This window comes from Amphiprion ocellaris, chromosome 2, assembly GCF_022539595.1.
Source record: "Amphiprion ocellaris isolate individual 3 ecotype Okinawa chromosome 2, ASM2253959v1, whole genome shotgun sequence".
In the NCBI taxonomy this organism is placed as follows: domain Eukaryota; kingdom Metazoa; phylum Chordata; class Actinopteri; family Pomacentridae; genus Amphiprion; species Amphiprion ocellaris.
This window is the reverse complement of record NC_072767.1, coordinates 35,285,321-35,300,153: the sequence shown is the minus strand read 5'-3', so window position 1 is coordinate 35,300,153 and position 14,833 is coordinate 35,285,321. Positions and strand designations below refer to the sequence as shown.

The window sequence follows — 14,833 nt, the reverse complement described above, 5'->3', positions numbered from 1 at the left end:
GCACATGCGCTCCCAGAGGTGGCTTAGTTTTTTTTTCAATGTCTGTCAAACATGATGACTGTTCTCTGCCTTTTTGCCAAGTAATGATGTCCTTTTTACTTGAAAGCAGCTCTCCTTCAGAACCCACTATTCCATCTGCATCAAGTACCATAAAAGTGAATTCTGTTTCCATAACAGGCCTCATCTGTAATCAGTTACATAAACAGAGAGATCTTTGACATAAATTAATGCAAAAAAAAAGGACACAAATAGATGCAAACATTTTTACCAGAATGCAGAAAACAAACAGTTGGAGGCTCAAAATTGTCTGGGGGAGGGCCAAGACATCATGAAAACTGTGCTAATGTATAGTTTGTATGGATGAATGTATATAGGCCTGTAACTTTGTATATCTAAACATGCTTCCCTCTGACCAGAGCGCTACAATTTAAGGTCATTAAAACCTTCAAGAGCTACTCCAGGGGGTTAGTTTTGCACCAGCTCCTATAAAGCTAGGGGAGTGTTTATGGAGGTTGGATTTAGTCAACCTCCATAAACACTGGATATTTCACATAAAACCTATAAGATCTTACAGTCTATTAAATGCTGGAGTTTTCAACCCTCACGTTTATTCTAGTTTATGTCTCAGTGTTTTTGTGAAATACCTTAAGTCTCAGTTGTAACTCAAAGTAAACCTGACCAGGGTTATTAAGAAGGCCTCCTCCAGAGCCAATGAAGATTGAAAGTGCTCTATAATTAAATGTAAAATGGTTGGAGTGTCCCTTCAAAAAAATTATTGTAAAAGTTAAGATTGAGATTTTCTCCGTTGATTAAATTTATTGTCGTGTGCCACATAGTAAGTGTTAAAAACTCACTGTTTACAATTTTTATGTGAAACCCCATCTCTTTTCTATTCCTATGAAATGTTGTTAGTTGTACTTAAGTTCAAGTGGGTTCCATAACATCTTTTTTTTTCTTCAAAAATTACAAAAGAAAGAACTTGACTTAAGGTCTTTACTGTGCTGCATTTGTTAAGATATATCCAGATTTGAGCTTTCCAATAAAAATAATAATAATAATTATTTTTATTATTATTATATTGCACCTTTTAAAACACAGTTACAAATTGCTTCACAGTAGGAACAAATAGGATAAAACAACAAAACAAAAAGAGTAAGATCCCATAGAAATGTAGAAATGCAGTAAAACTGTCAAAACAAAAGCAGCAGTTAAGAAAAGGTAAAAGTGAATTTTAAGAAGAGGTTGTGGGATTTGACTTAAATCCTTCTGGTTACAAAACTAATCCATACACTGTCATGGTCCCTCCCTCCTTGGTGCTACACCCCAGGCCAGCGGACAATCCTGGCCGATAGCACACAGCTGCAGAGAGAGCCCCCCCCCCCAGGCCCTGACAGAATGATCCAGCCAAACACGGACCCAGCAGGCACACAGTCGTGCCCTAGCCAGCCCTTTTCTTCCGTTCCGTCCATGGATGTTTGGTTTTTTTTAAGTAATGAATCATATGATTATTTAAATGGTTTATATTGTTTGCTGGCTGAGTGGAAGAAGGCAGTCAGGCAGGAGGTCAAGAGCTCAGCGGTGTCTGTGGGGTGCAGGCACACTGCCCAAAAAGCCTTTAAATACCACTGAACAGATTGAAGAGGAAGAACATTTCAACATTCAGTTGAATTTAAAACCTCCAAGTTGTAAGTTTTTTGTCAATTTTTGCCTAATTTATTTATGAGTCTGTCTTCCTTAATTTGCAAAATCTGGCTTCACTTTTCATCTTGTACTGCGTCGTATTTTCTGAGAAATATGGCAGCTTCATGCATGAAGTAATCAAAGATTTATGACCAAGACACTGTGGTCAGTATGATATTTGGTGAATTTGGTAAGGCAAGCAGATGCCATAAAAGTCACTGCCAACATTATTAACAGCCGCCATTAAATTTGTTACACATGCTTAAGAAGCAGTTGAAATGACAGGTGGTTGATGTGCGTGTATAAATGACTCCACATGTGGAATCTGGACAAACTTGGTGTCTAAGCTCCTGCACTACTCAACCACCAAGTGTTCATACAGGTATAGAAGCTGTCATGTAGCGAGTGAAGTCATGTGGCACTAGTGCTCGAACCATAAAATCACTGCGTAATAAAACAAGATTCCTGCCGTCTGCCACAGCTCCCCTCAGGAAAATGTGTAATAGCAAACAACCGAACGGCCACAACCTATAAATGCTGTGCAGTGGCACATTGTTTAAACTGATGTTGAGAAACTGTGCATATGCTCCTTTGTCCAGTCTGTGTGCAGCGCTGTCCATAGAATCACACAGTTTTCAACCCGAGAGCAGTGTTTGTGAGAAACATTCTGGCTGCAAAAATGCCTGAACACCTTAAAAGGTATGAACCATAAATCCAAGCCTGAATACATTCCTTGTGTCATTTAATCGCTTCCACAATCATTTCTCATGAGCACCACAGACCATTCTTAACGGCTCAAATGGCGTACACACTGAAACCGAATCTCTAATTTAACTTCCTCGAAGCATTAACTCCTGTAAAAGACCCATCAATTATCACACATTGATTTTTCCATTCACATAAATGCCTGTCAGGATAACAGAAAATTATTGTTGCCCGATCAGCATATTAAAACTTAACAGCTTGTTGTCTAAATCTCATTTTGTTATGGTTTTCATGGGGTTTTATTTGGGAAATTACTTGTTGGTGAATCATTCTGTAATTCAGGAAAAAAAAAACATCTGAAACATGTTTTTTATCCCGAAGCACTGGTGTTGAATTCCAAATGGAAAATAGAGTAATAATTCAAATATTATTTTCAGAGGTAAAATACAAACAACATTGACACAGGAGCAGCATTCTGCTCAGATTAATGAGTGATGTCAAAGCCGCAAAACACTCATGCTGTTCACTGTCTTATAGCTACTGAAAATAGGACATGTTCTATAAAAACCTTTAAGTTTCTGTCCAGGCATTGATTGTAATTGTGTCCTTATGTTGTTTTGGTATGCTAGAAGATACATTATGAGCGAAACACACAATCAACATCATGACTGAGCATTTCCATATTAAAACTACAGTGTACCAATGACAGTGTAGCCGAAGGCCCAGGGAACACTGGGAGAGGGAAGCAAGAACATAAAAACTTCAGGCATCAAATGCACAGTTACAGTATCTGCTATCAGTTTTGATCACATTGTTGGACCAGTGCTGCTTCACTGACATACATGTTCACGCAGACCTGTGGACATACACAGATCAAAGGGAAATGCATGGGACAAGGGGGGTTTAATCAGGGAGTCGGTGCTTGTTAGGTCTTGTGTATGCATGTGATTGTCAAAGACCTGTTAGGAGTGCTTCACCTCAGTGCTAGAGAATGTGATATCAGCAAAACCGCTCTTTGTTCCTTGTTTGGAGGTTAATGTCAACAAAACAGAAAAATGCGTGGAGAAAATGGGGGAATAAATTTAACTGAAACCTGGTTATGATTAAAATAAATGGTATAAGGTGGGGCTGCACAGTGGATCGGTGGTTAGCACAGTTACCTCACAGCCAGAAGATCCCTGGTTCCTGCCCCAGGCTTCCTGGCATCTTTCTGTGTGGAGTTTGCATGTTCTCCCTGTGCAGCGTGGGTTTCAGGATAGGCTCCAGCTCCCCGTGACCCTAATGAGGATTAAATGGTGTACAGATTATGAATGGATGGATAACATGCCACAAAACACAGAAACACTGAAAACAGATCGAATGGAAATAATAAACACTTTATTTTATCTCCCCTACATGCCCATTTTTCTCCATTCACACTTTTCCATCTAACATGTTGCACAGAGTTGTATTAAAGTTATTAAAAACAACAAATTAAGGGTCCCAGAGGCACAAAGTTTTATCAGGAGATGGCAAACAATAAGCAGATTTTCTAGAAAGCTGAACGAGACATACTCTCGAGTAACAACTCCCTATATTTTATTTTTTTTTATTGCGTTTCTCATCAGGCCAGACCCTTTTGCTTTTTCAGAAATGCACCATAGTCCAAAAACGTCATTCACAGTCACGTTTGATGTATTACATTCCTCCTTGTAGGCAGGTGTGTAAGTGCTCTCTTCACAACTTGCAGCAGTCAATGCCAACTTTTTGTCATTCCTGGATCTGTGATGTCTGCGTTTCTAATGACAAGTGACATAAATATTCTTCTTATTTTTTTTACCGTTACAGAGTGAAAGCAATAAAAAGTTATCAGTGGTATTTTGTGACACTTTGCTTTTAAGTAAAGAGCAACTGTGACAAAAAATTTTGTCCTGCTTAAAGAAACCAGATGTACACTATGTACAAAGATTGCCTGTATTTAAAAAGGCTGATGCTGGTCCTGCAGTAATAATAATAATAGTAATAATAATAATAATAATAATAATAATGATAATAATAATGCCTTTAATTTATAATGCACTTTACATACAGGATCTCAAAGTGCTACAATAGGGAAAGTACAAAAATACATTTATAAAACATTTCAAAAACAATAGCAACATGTTAGAACTTGAAAAAAAAAAAACATCTTTAGCCCTTTCCTAAATGACTCCAGGGACTGTCGGTTTCTCAGGCGTGGTGGTAATGCGTTCCACAGTTCAGGAGCAGCTGTCCGGAACACTCTGTAGCCCATTGTTCTCAGGTTTGATCTTGGAGTGAACAGAAGCTTGGTATTAGTGGATCGAAGTTGTCTGGAAATGGAGCGATGGGCTACGAGTTCTGAGAGATAGTCCGGGGCATGTCCATGAATGCGCTGGTAGGCAAGCAAACAGACTTTGTATTGGATGCATTTTGAGATTGGAAGCCAGTGGAGGTTACGGAGAACAGGTGTAATGTGAGCGTGTTTGGGCATCTTCGTCAGGATCCTGGCGGCGGTGTTTTGCACATGTTGAAGCTTTTGGAGGCTTTTTGCTGGGATCACGACGAGGAGGGCATTGCAGTAGTCCAGCCTGGAGGAGACAAAAGGCATGAACCAGCTTCTCAGCGTTGGAAGGGGAGAGAGTAGGACGAAGTTTTGAAATGTTTTTTAAATGAAAAAATGAGATTTTAAAGAGATTTTGTATGTGGTGTTCAAATGACAAGTGTGGGTCAAAGAGGACTCCCAAATTTCTGACAAAGGAAGAGAGAGGAATGGAGAAATCAGACAGTGAGATAGCAGAGATGGGAGAGGATTTGAGCTGGTGAGAGGTCCCTATGAGAGTGGCTTCACTCTTAGAAGCATTCAGTTGCAGGAAGTTGTCTGCTAACCATGACTTCGTCTCCTCCAGGCAGACTATCAGGGCTGATGGTGCTGAAGTGGAAGTGGGGTCAATGTGCAGGTAGAGCTGAGTATCATCGGCATAGCAATGAAAGGACATTCCATACTTGCTGATGATGTGGCCCAGGGGGAGCATATAGACGTTTAAGAGGGTGGGGCCAAGGACAGACCCCTGAGGGACCCCACAGGTGACAAAGTGGGGTCTTGACTTGGCATCCCCCAGGACCACATACTCAGCTCTACCTGCCAGGAATGATTTGAGCCAGTCTAGCACAGTACCAGACAGACCAATATTGCATTGTAGTTGGTGGAGAAGGATGTTGTGATGAACTGTATCAAAAGCAGCTGTTAAGTCCAGAAGAATGGGAAGTGATGGAGAGCCTTGGTCAGAGGCCACCAAAAGGTCATTTATGACCCTGACCAGGGCTGTATTTCAAATGTGTCTTTTTTTAAAGTGTTTTTTGGATGAGTTAGACCTCCGGCTAACTAATCATTTCCCTGCACATCACATTCCTGTAGTTTCTTGACAATAAAAGCCTTTCTCTACGATCCGACTCTCAGACTTCCGGCAGCGTTTTTGTCTCATTTTGGCATGCACACTGCTAGTTGCTTTGTTAGGAAGAAAATTAGTTCTCACAGTATCTACCGCACATCAAATCAAACGACACTAAAACACAGTTTCAATTCAGAAAGAACGCTTTGCTGAAAAATAGCTTCCAGTTGCATTCAGATGACATTTTAAGCTTGTCATTGACCTGTGGTTTTTTAAAAGCAGACACTCCTGAAGCTGTGAATACTAAAAGGAGCTCCTCATAGCTGCTGGCTGTTTCTAACAGAGACGAACTCATGGCAACCATAAAATTTTCATGATTTGATTACGGATAGGTATTATAATCAAAGTTAATGTGGTCAGTAAACCAGTAAAACCTGAAAAAGATTATGAAAACAGTCTGCTCAAGTGTCAGTACTTTAATGTAAGTGAGATTACCTGCAGAGTTGTTGCACCTTTTTTCCCTCAGAAATGGCCTCATGAGAGTAAGTGTGGTGATAATGTCACACCTTGGGGCAATGAACTGCAAGAAAGGTTGAGATCAAAATCTTAGTGATTCCATTTTTTCTTTCTTTCTTTTTTGTCCTTTGGCAAAATGTGAGTTCAGCATTCAAAATCATACAATATTCATTGATTGATGGGTGATGGTTTCTTTAACTTTCCTGGGAAATTCCAAGAAACAGGGAGACTTTTCAGGAAACCAATCTTCTGTAGCACAGTGTCATAACCCCCGATATATATATATATATATATATATATATATATATATATATATATATATATATATATATATATATATATATATATATATATATATATATATATATATATATATATTGCACCTTTCTTAACGGTGTTATAAAGTGCTTCATAAAAGTGTTAAAAACAATAAGTCAAGAATGAAAAACAACGAATTTGGAATGAAATATTTAAATTTACACAGATTTGAAAGCTTTACTAAAACAGAAATGTATGAAGAAGACTTTTAAAAACTTGGAAAACTCCTTTCCTACAAAAAGCTGAAATTCTGCTTTTAAAGTAAGAAAATCTTGTTCAAAATTCCATCAACATTTGTTGCAAATAAATCCGGCTTGGAATGGAGCCTTTTCAACAACAGTATATCACCTAGCTCACTTTATAAACTTATATGTGCACAGTAACATGTTCTCTAAACTGCTAAATGTCGGGTTAACATCACGTTTGACAGAGAAGCCGAGTCCATGAGTGAACAGAGACGTTGTGGTTAGCTCAGGCATGTGTCTAAACACAGCAGAACAGAGAGGAAGGAATGAAGTGTTTAGACAACAGAGTAACAGCCACAAAGCTGAAAAAAGGAACACTAGTAGGTTACTGCTATTTAGTGTTATTCTGCTGTAGTTTGTGTTAAAAAAGCAGGCTAATTATTGTCTAAGTTTGGAAAAATAACAAAAATTTGGATTTTAATAGCAGTTGCTGCAGTAGATGGGGGATATTTTTTTTCAGAGCCAGATGAAGGAAATGCATAGAGAGATACTGAATTGAGTTAAAGAAAGTGATGGAACAGAGGCTAGCCTGGACGTGATTTCAGCTCTCTGTTGTGAAATGAATCTATATATAGATGGTGATACCTCATTAGTGGCTGTCATTCATTGCTGCAATGTATCAACTCGGCCACAACAGGAAGATTGAGTCAAAAATAATTTCTTTATTTTATTTATTTATTTATTTTATTTGTCTTTGTAGAATATGTGCTTGTAAGATGTGCAGTATTTGTTTTTTAAGGCAATATATCAGGAAGATGTGTATTTGTTGGATAGGTAGACTATGTTTTATGTTTGCACAAAAAAATGCACTACAATTTTGTATTTCAAAACCTATGAGAATCCATTTAGGCCAAAATTGAAGACTTTGCTTGCACATAGTGTGAGTATGTATGTATGTATATGAGTGTGAAAATGCATGTGTTGTGTGTGTCAGAATGTATTTATGTTTGTGCTTGAGTATATTCGTGTGTATGTGTGGACAGATAAGTAGCATTACTGCAAGTTTAAAGCCAGAAGTTCCCATTGAAATTGTGTTGATGCATCAGCTACTACACTTTATATTTCTTAAAGGTCATTATTACTGTGTGTGGAATAATGATTTTTTTAAAATGCACTACATGCACATGATGGTGTGGTTTTTAGCAGAGGTAGCTTCAGTCTGAGTTGAAGGGGCCTGACTCAGTAGTATAGCAAGTAATGACCTGAACTCCTGACAAAATAGGTTAAAAAAAAAAAAAAAACTTCATTTTTCTAATCACTTGTCCCTCGACACTCTCATTCTAAACATTAAACAATACTGTTTTCCTTTTGTGTAGTTTGTTCTAATTTAACCATACTAGTGAAACATTGCAGTACACACACTGCAGGCTTTTTTGTTTCATGTTATGTTACGGTTTACAGCCATCATATGCGGGATTAAAGCAAAACACAGCCATTAATTCATTTAAACTATCCTTTGTTCATTTACAGGTCAAATGTGGTTTAACTGTTTGTTCCTTTGTTCAAACTTACCTTTCTTTGCTCCTATGTCCTGACTCACCATGCAGGACTAATGTTTGGGAGGGGGCCGGCAAAGCACTTCCTGGATTTATGCTGCTGGTGATGTCAGAGTGACATCACTGGGCCAGACCAAGTGGAGGGTTTTCTCCTTTTTTTAATGAAGATTTATTTTACATTAAAGTGCATCATTCAGTAGTGACTTCAAATGTTTAGCTCTAAGGGAGACATTTAGAAATGCAAACAAATTTGTAGTGCGTGCAGCGATGTTGTTTTCTGTTTTGTTTGCATCATAGTTACAGAGTAGGTTGCCATGTTGTTTAATGGTAGGGCTGAAGTAATGAAGGCTTGAATTGAGCACCATATATTATATAAAGAGTAGTCTTTCCTCTCTGTCTTTCTGGACAGAGAGGAGAGGTTGTGCTTTTTTTTTTTTGAGAAGCTATGGGTTAAGTTTGTAGTTACTTTTCCTTGTAAGTGCTTTTCTTGTATTATTTTGTAACTTTAAGATTTCATATTAATGGAGAAGCACTTTAAAATAAAATCTTCACCTCATTTGCACCTGGTAAGTCTCCTTGATCTTTTAGCCAAAATACTCTACAACTCCCTTTGTGGAATTGATTCGACTCAACATGGAAAACTGTGGACTTCAACTCAATTTTGATGCAAATTAATGCAAGATCACATCTTTATTACAGTCTATGAATAAAACAAAACTATAAAGTCTATGAATAAGAAAACAAAAAGTGCTGTGGAAGTCTCCTCTAGAGGCAGGAGCAAACAAAAGAAAAGGGGCATTTCTATTATACATAGGTTTATGTTTAGAGTTATAGTTTCATTTTCCCACGGTTTCCCACAGAGTGCCACAACAACAGGGTATCTGGGCTGAGCAGAAGGTCATTCTGCGGGCGCTTGGGCTGCTGAAGTGTTCATGATTTGACATTTAGGCAAAAATAAAACATGGAAGTGTTTGTTAGGGTTCAGGCACATCCTGGTTAACAGACGGACTCAAGCATTCAGAGAAAAGCACCACACATATACGCACACACAGATGAAAAACAAAGCAAGTGAAGTTAAATATGCACACAATGTTGATGAAAAACAAAGAAAGAAAGATGTGTTTGGGAGTACAAACTGCAGACGCCATTGGCTCTGATATTCATATCGGATGATTTCCCTCAAGATGTGAAGGAATCTTGGCCACCATCTGAGCCAGAGACCACTTTTAGAAATTTGTTTGGAGAAACATTTTAGGATCTCTCAGTAAAACAAATATAAAACCAAAGAAATTCTGAAACATCTTAATGGTTATGAAACAAATATGTAACCAATGTACAAATACAGAATGAAGGTGGCAAAAATGGCAACTGGTTACAAGGACAGTGAAACGGCTTGATAATGTCAGTAACTCAGTGAACTCAAGTTAGCCTGTTCTTTTACTCATCTTGAGATGCACTCAGACACATCATCAGTGATGTTTCCAGTGGTGTTTCAGGATCAGACACCCACGCCCAACCCAGGCTGATCAGACTAGAGCACACCACCCTTGGCTCTGGGGCTCCTGGCACATTCTGTGAATAATGAATCAGACTGTGATATAGGGAGTTTGGAGGCCAGGTCAACATTTTGCACACTGTGGTTCCTTGAGCCCTTTCTACACACAATTTTGTGCATTTTTCTGCTGCAAGAGGCCACTGGTGTGTTGGACTGTTAATGGCAGGAAATGGTTTACTTTGTTTGCAACAGTGCTTTGCTTTTTTGTTTTGTTTTTTTATCTTTTGTTATTGGTTTTAACATGAAATATGTACAGAAACAGGAACATGTAGTCAAGTGCAATGACCATAATAACAACGCATCAATCTGTATTGCACAGCTCTTATAAAACCAAAAGGGAACAAGGTGTCACAGAGGAAAATTCTACTCCAGAAGGTCATCAGAGGCCACAACAAAAGGAAATACTGCACTCCAAACTAAAAGGAAATCTCTTTGTGATCATTAACTATGATTGGTTTGCCTCTCTCTGGTACTTGTTTTTATTGATCTGGTGCAGGATGATGAAGATCCTTCTGTAAATAATGTGTAGATTGGTAGTACGTGTCAAGGTAACATCCACATGAATGCCAGGAGCCAAGGTCCCAGCAGAACATCACCAATGAGGTGATCAGTGCCATTCACTGATGCTGTCATTACTTCTTTTGTGGCTGATGAGGCACAAGGAGGCCACTGGTTGAGCTTGCATGAACTTGAATGCTGCTGAGTCAATCAAAAAGGTAACAGACTGAGGTTTGTGTCCTGTGGCTGCTCAGTATGTTTTAACATTCATTTTATTTTGTGGCTTTTCATTTTGACGATGTTTACTTTTTATTATTTGTTGTTTCTGCACCACAATTGCACTCACCAAATGTAAACTGCAGGTATAAGCCTGCTGTTTACATTGCGCATTTCGCATGGCAAAATTTACAGTATCCATAATACACATATTCAACACTTTAAGTTGTTATTTCTTAAATTATTGAGTTGTGAATCAACTGTGTTTTTGGCGTGTGTGTGGGGTTTTTTTTTTTATAAATTGCATATTTTACCTTCAGTTGTCATGGTGAGGAGAATATCATTTTTATTTAATCTTGAAACCTATTTTATTGGATTCCTTGACCCCAAAAATGTACACTTTGACACCAAATTTGCCATTATAGCTATAACAGAAGCAAAGACATGGGCCTCCCAAGTATGGTCACGCTTTGGCGGCCATTTTTAAAATGGCCTCCAAAGCGTGCCCATACTTGAGAGGCCCATGTCTTTGCTTCTGTTATAGCTATAATCACTTGTGTCTTAGGATAAATTTACTTGTACTTCCACATCAAAGGGGACCTTTGCATCATGACTTGAAGTCAAAAGTCACCTAACCTCCCTACTACTCCTCGTCTCCAAGCCGTGAGACAGAGCTGACGGAGCAGCCCCCGTCTTTCCCCCCTGCCGTCCACCAGACAGTGGACGTGGACCCCAGCCATCCCTGGCCACCGCAGCCACGCTCCCCCAGTAGAGGAGCGCCGGCGCGAGCCTTCCCCGCCCCTGACTGCTCCGATCGGCCGGCCCGCTACCTGACGTGGCCGCGGCATCATCCTGGCCACCGCAGCCACGCCCCCACAGGAGCCGCCTTTCCTCTCCCCTTCCTCACGTGTGAGTCCTGGCGATAGTTGGCATTTTTGGTTATAGTTTTGTGTTTTTGTGAATTAAACCCCTGCGATTGCCAGGGGGATTGTCTGCCTCGTGTCTGCTCTGTGCACCTCTCACATTTGGGTTCAAAAATTACACTCCTCGTGACAGACTAAGCCATCCAATTGACTTGTTTACTTATATTAGTACATGTGATGTCATGGTTGTTTGGTTTAAAGTGCATCTATTCACAGCATTAACCACATGTTACAAGACAATTTTCTCATTGCCTCAATGGAGTGACAGTGGCGACACCAGCTGAGAAAATTTAGCTATGGTCTCATGGTGTCTGCGTCTGACATTTGGGGGATTATGTAAGCGTATCTGTGATAGTAATTAATAAGCAAAAAGACAGTTATACCAACTTGAATATTTTATGACATTTTATGACTCTGTGGTAGCGTCTGCTATCTTCTATGCAGTGGTCTGCTGGGGAGCAGGGAGCACTGAAAGGGACAGAAAGAGACTAAACAGAAGGTCAGGAGGAGGTTCTGTCCTGGACTGTTCCCTGGACTCCATAGAGGAGGTGGGTGAGAGGAGGATGTTGTCAAAGCTCACATCCATCATGGACAATCCCTCTCACCCACTGCATGACACTGTGGGGTCTTTAAGCAGCTCCTTCAGCAGCAGACTGAGACATCCACCCTGCAAGAAGGAGCGCTATCACAGGTCCTTCATCCCATCTGCTATAAGACTTTACAACATCAGCATCTGTAGCTGATGCTAGCATATACTGGACTCATATATCACCCTAAACCATACATTTTGCACAGCAAGTCTTGTACTGCTACATCTTTGCACTTTTTATACTTATTTTTTCCATTTTCATTTCTCATCCTTGTACATATTGTAAATATTATTACTACTATTGTATTATTATTTTATCACCATTACCGTGTTTATTGCTACGTAAGCTGCTGTAACAATGTGAATTTCCCCTGGCGTGGGGAGAAATAAAGGACTATCTTATCTTGAATAGGATCTTGTAAAAGAGGTTAAAATAGTCCTCTAATATGGGTTTAAAATAATTTAAAAACTGTTAAATATGTTGTTGTTAAAAATGGCAAAAGCTTTAAAAACTGTTAAAGATTGATTGATCGCTCATGCCTGCGGAGGCCAGAAGGGGGCGCTCTCCACCGTTATGCTCCATTCGGACTGGAGCTGCCGAGAAAGTATTGCATGTTGTGAGTGTGCTCTTTTTCATCCTCTTCTGCAAGTATGATTTCTATGAAATATAGTTTTCAAGACATTTTTATGTTAAAGAGAGAAAATGTTTGAATGGGCTGTCTGTTAACCGGCTAGCTATAAGTGCTTCGTGGCAGCGACTAGCATGTGCACGTCACGTGGACGACAGTGGTATGTTGCCGTTTGAGATTGTGTTTTTATATATTTTTAGAATTTGTGTATTGTTTATGAATTTGTTATTTAAATATTCATGTCATGAAAATTGTCGTTTGTATGTATGTTTATTCTTTTTTAAAAAAAAAATTCGGACTGGAGCTGGAGAGAAAGCATTGCGTGTTGTGAGCATGCTCTTTTTCATCCTCTTCCTCAGGCCATAACATATCCTGTGTGTTCTGTGGACATATTTTGATATAAACAAACACATTTTAACATTTCATCACATGAATTTACCGTGAAAACTAGACAGTCTCTGTATTCTGTTTTTTTTTTTGTTTGTTTTTTTGATGGCAGTAATTACTGAGGGTATTGAAAAAACATTATACAGCATGATTTTTTTAATACCGTGCTGTACTGTGCTGGATGATCTTGTGATTTGACTGTAAATGTTTCAGTGCTTGACTGTATGTAGGTTGGCAGAAAAAAAGGTCTGTTAAATATTTTGACCTCTTTACACAACATCTAACAAATGCAATCACTGTAAATCAATATTTTTATTTCGCTTGCAATCTCCCCATTGGATCCCTCATGTTCACACTCATGAAAGAATGACTACTGCTTGTAAAACGCCCCCTAAATGAAAAATGAGCACTTGTCGTACCCTGTGGTGTGAACTGTCAACTTTGTACTTCCTTCCATTTTATATGTGTCAAGTGAACTTGTTGCAGTCTTTTCCAAATATAAAGCTTTGTTTGTGATGGGCCATAAACCTATCAGCGTGATGCTAACAGACTCCAATAAATCCCTGAGACTCTCCAGAGAGGAAGTAGCAGGTCTGACACAGTCATACTTTCATATTGTCTACACTACACTGGTACAACATGAAGTCACAGCTGTCACCTATGCATCGTCACTTGGACATTAAAAATCTTTCCCAGATGAGGAAGGCGGGTTCTTGCTTGACTTCAGACATATTTACGATGTAGATATTGGTGGAAATTGCAGCTCTGAGAGAAGAGAAAGATTATTAGCTCCACTGAGGCTGTTTTCATGTTTTACTTAAGGACGTTTGCTTGGTTATAAATCACAATCAGGCATGTTTTTGTTTAGATTTTTTACTGGTATGAACAGGTGAAAAAAAAAGCTTGTGAGAGCGAGCTTCAGCAGTGCTGCTGAAGTATGCCCTGGAAGCCTCTTTGACATAGCCAAGGAGCACATAGTGTAGCAGCCCAGATATAAAAATACAATGTAGCATCCTCTGCGAAACAGCTGCATTTCACACTGAAGGTTAACATTAGGACTGATGGATGATTTGTTGAATTTGAGTTCCTTTAACAGTTAATCCAAACAACATTCAGAAACAGGAAAGCAAACTTTCTGCAAGCAAAAACTTTCCTTTTTGCTACAACATTCTCTACTATATATATCCATCACTCACATTTTTCATGAAAGACAGTGGAGTCCATGTTACTTTCCACATCTGTTGCATTTTGTAATCAAACCTGTATTATCCAAAGTTGTTTAAATCAATCCAACTGGACTTTAAGAAAGTTCCTTGAAGACGTTTCACCTCTCATCCAAGAGGCTTCTTCAGTTCTGGTGGTGGTTGATGTTGCCTCAGCTTATAACCCCTGTGAGGTGTGGTCAGTGTTATTCACATTCCAACGACCATTGCCAAGGCCCACCTGGCTCCTCAACGATGTTTTTTTCCTAGAGAATATCAAGTAGTGGAGTCTGGCTTTCAGCGGAGGAAATGTGGCTATGTTTGGGAGGAGAGTTAATCGTTCTGTGGAACACCGAGGAAGGAGATGTTGCCCAACCAGCCCAAAAGTTAACAGATCCAGCAGGGCATTCGGCCAAACTGAATGACGAGAAAACAAATGCAGTTTTGAACTCTTTTTTGGTAGTTTGCACAAAATACCTTTGTAA

General features: G+C 39.2%; 1 long non-coding RNA gene across 1 annotated transcript; it reads right to left on the bottom strand.

The window, feature by feature from the left end:
• Positions 1 to 3,745: 3,745 nt before the first annotated feature.
• Positions 3,746 to 8,425, bottom strand: LOC118470398 (uncharacterized). The gene is made up of 3 exons (XR_004847456.2): positions 8,366 to 8,425; positions 6,270 to 6,354; positions 3,746 to 4,973 (listed from the first exon to the last, which is right to left on the bottom strand). It is a non-coding gene; the product is annotated as an uncharacterized LOC118470398 (long non-coding RNA).
• Positions 8,426 to 14,833: the final 6,408 nt, after the last annotated feature.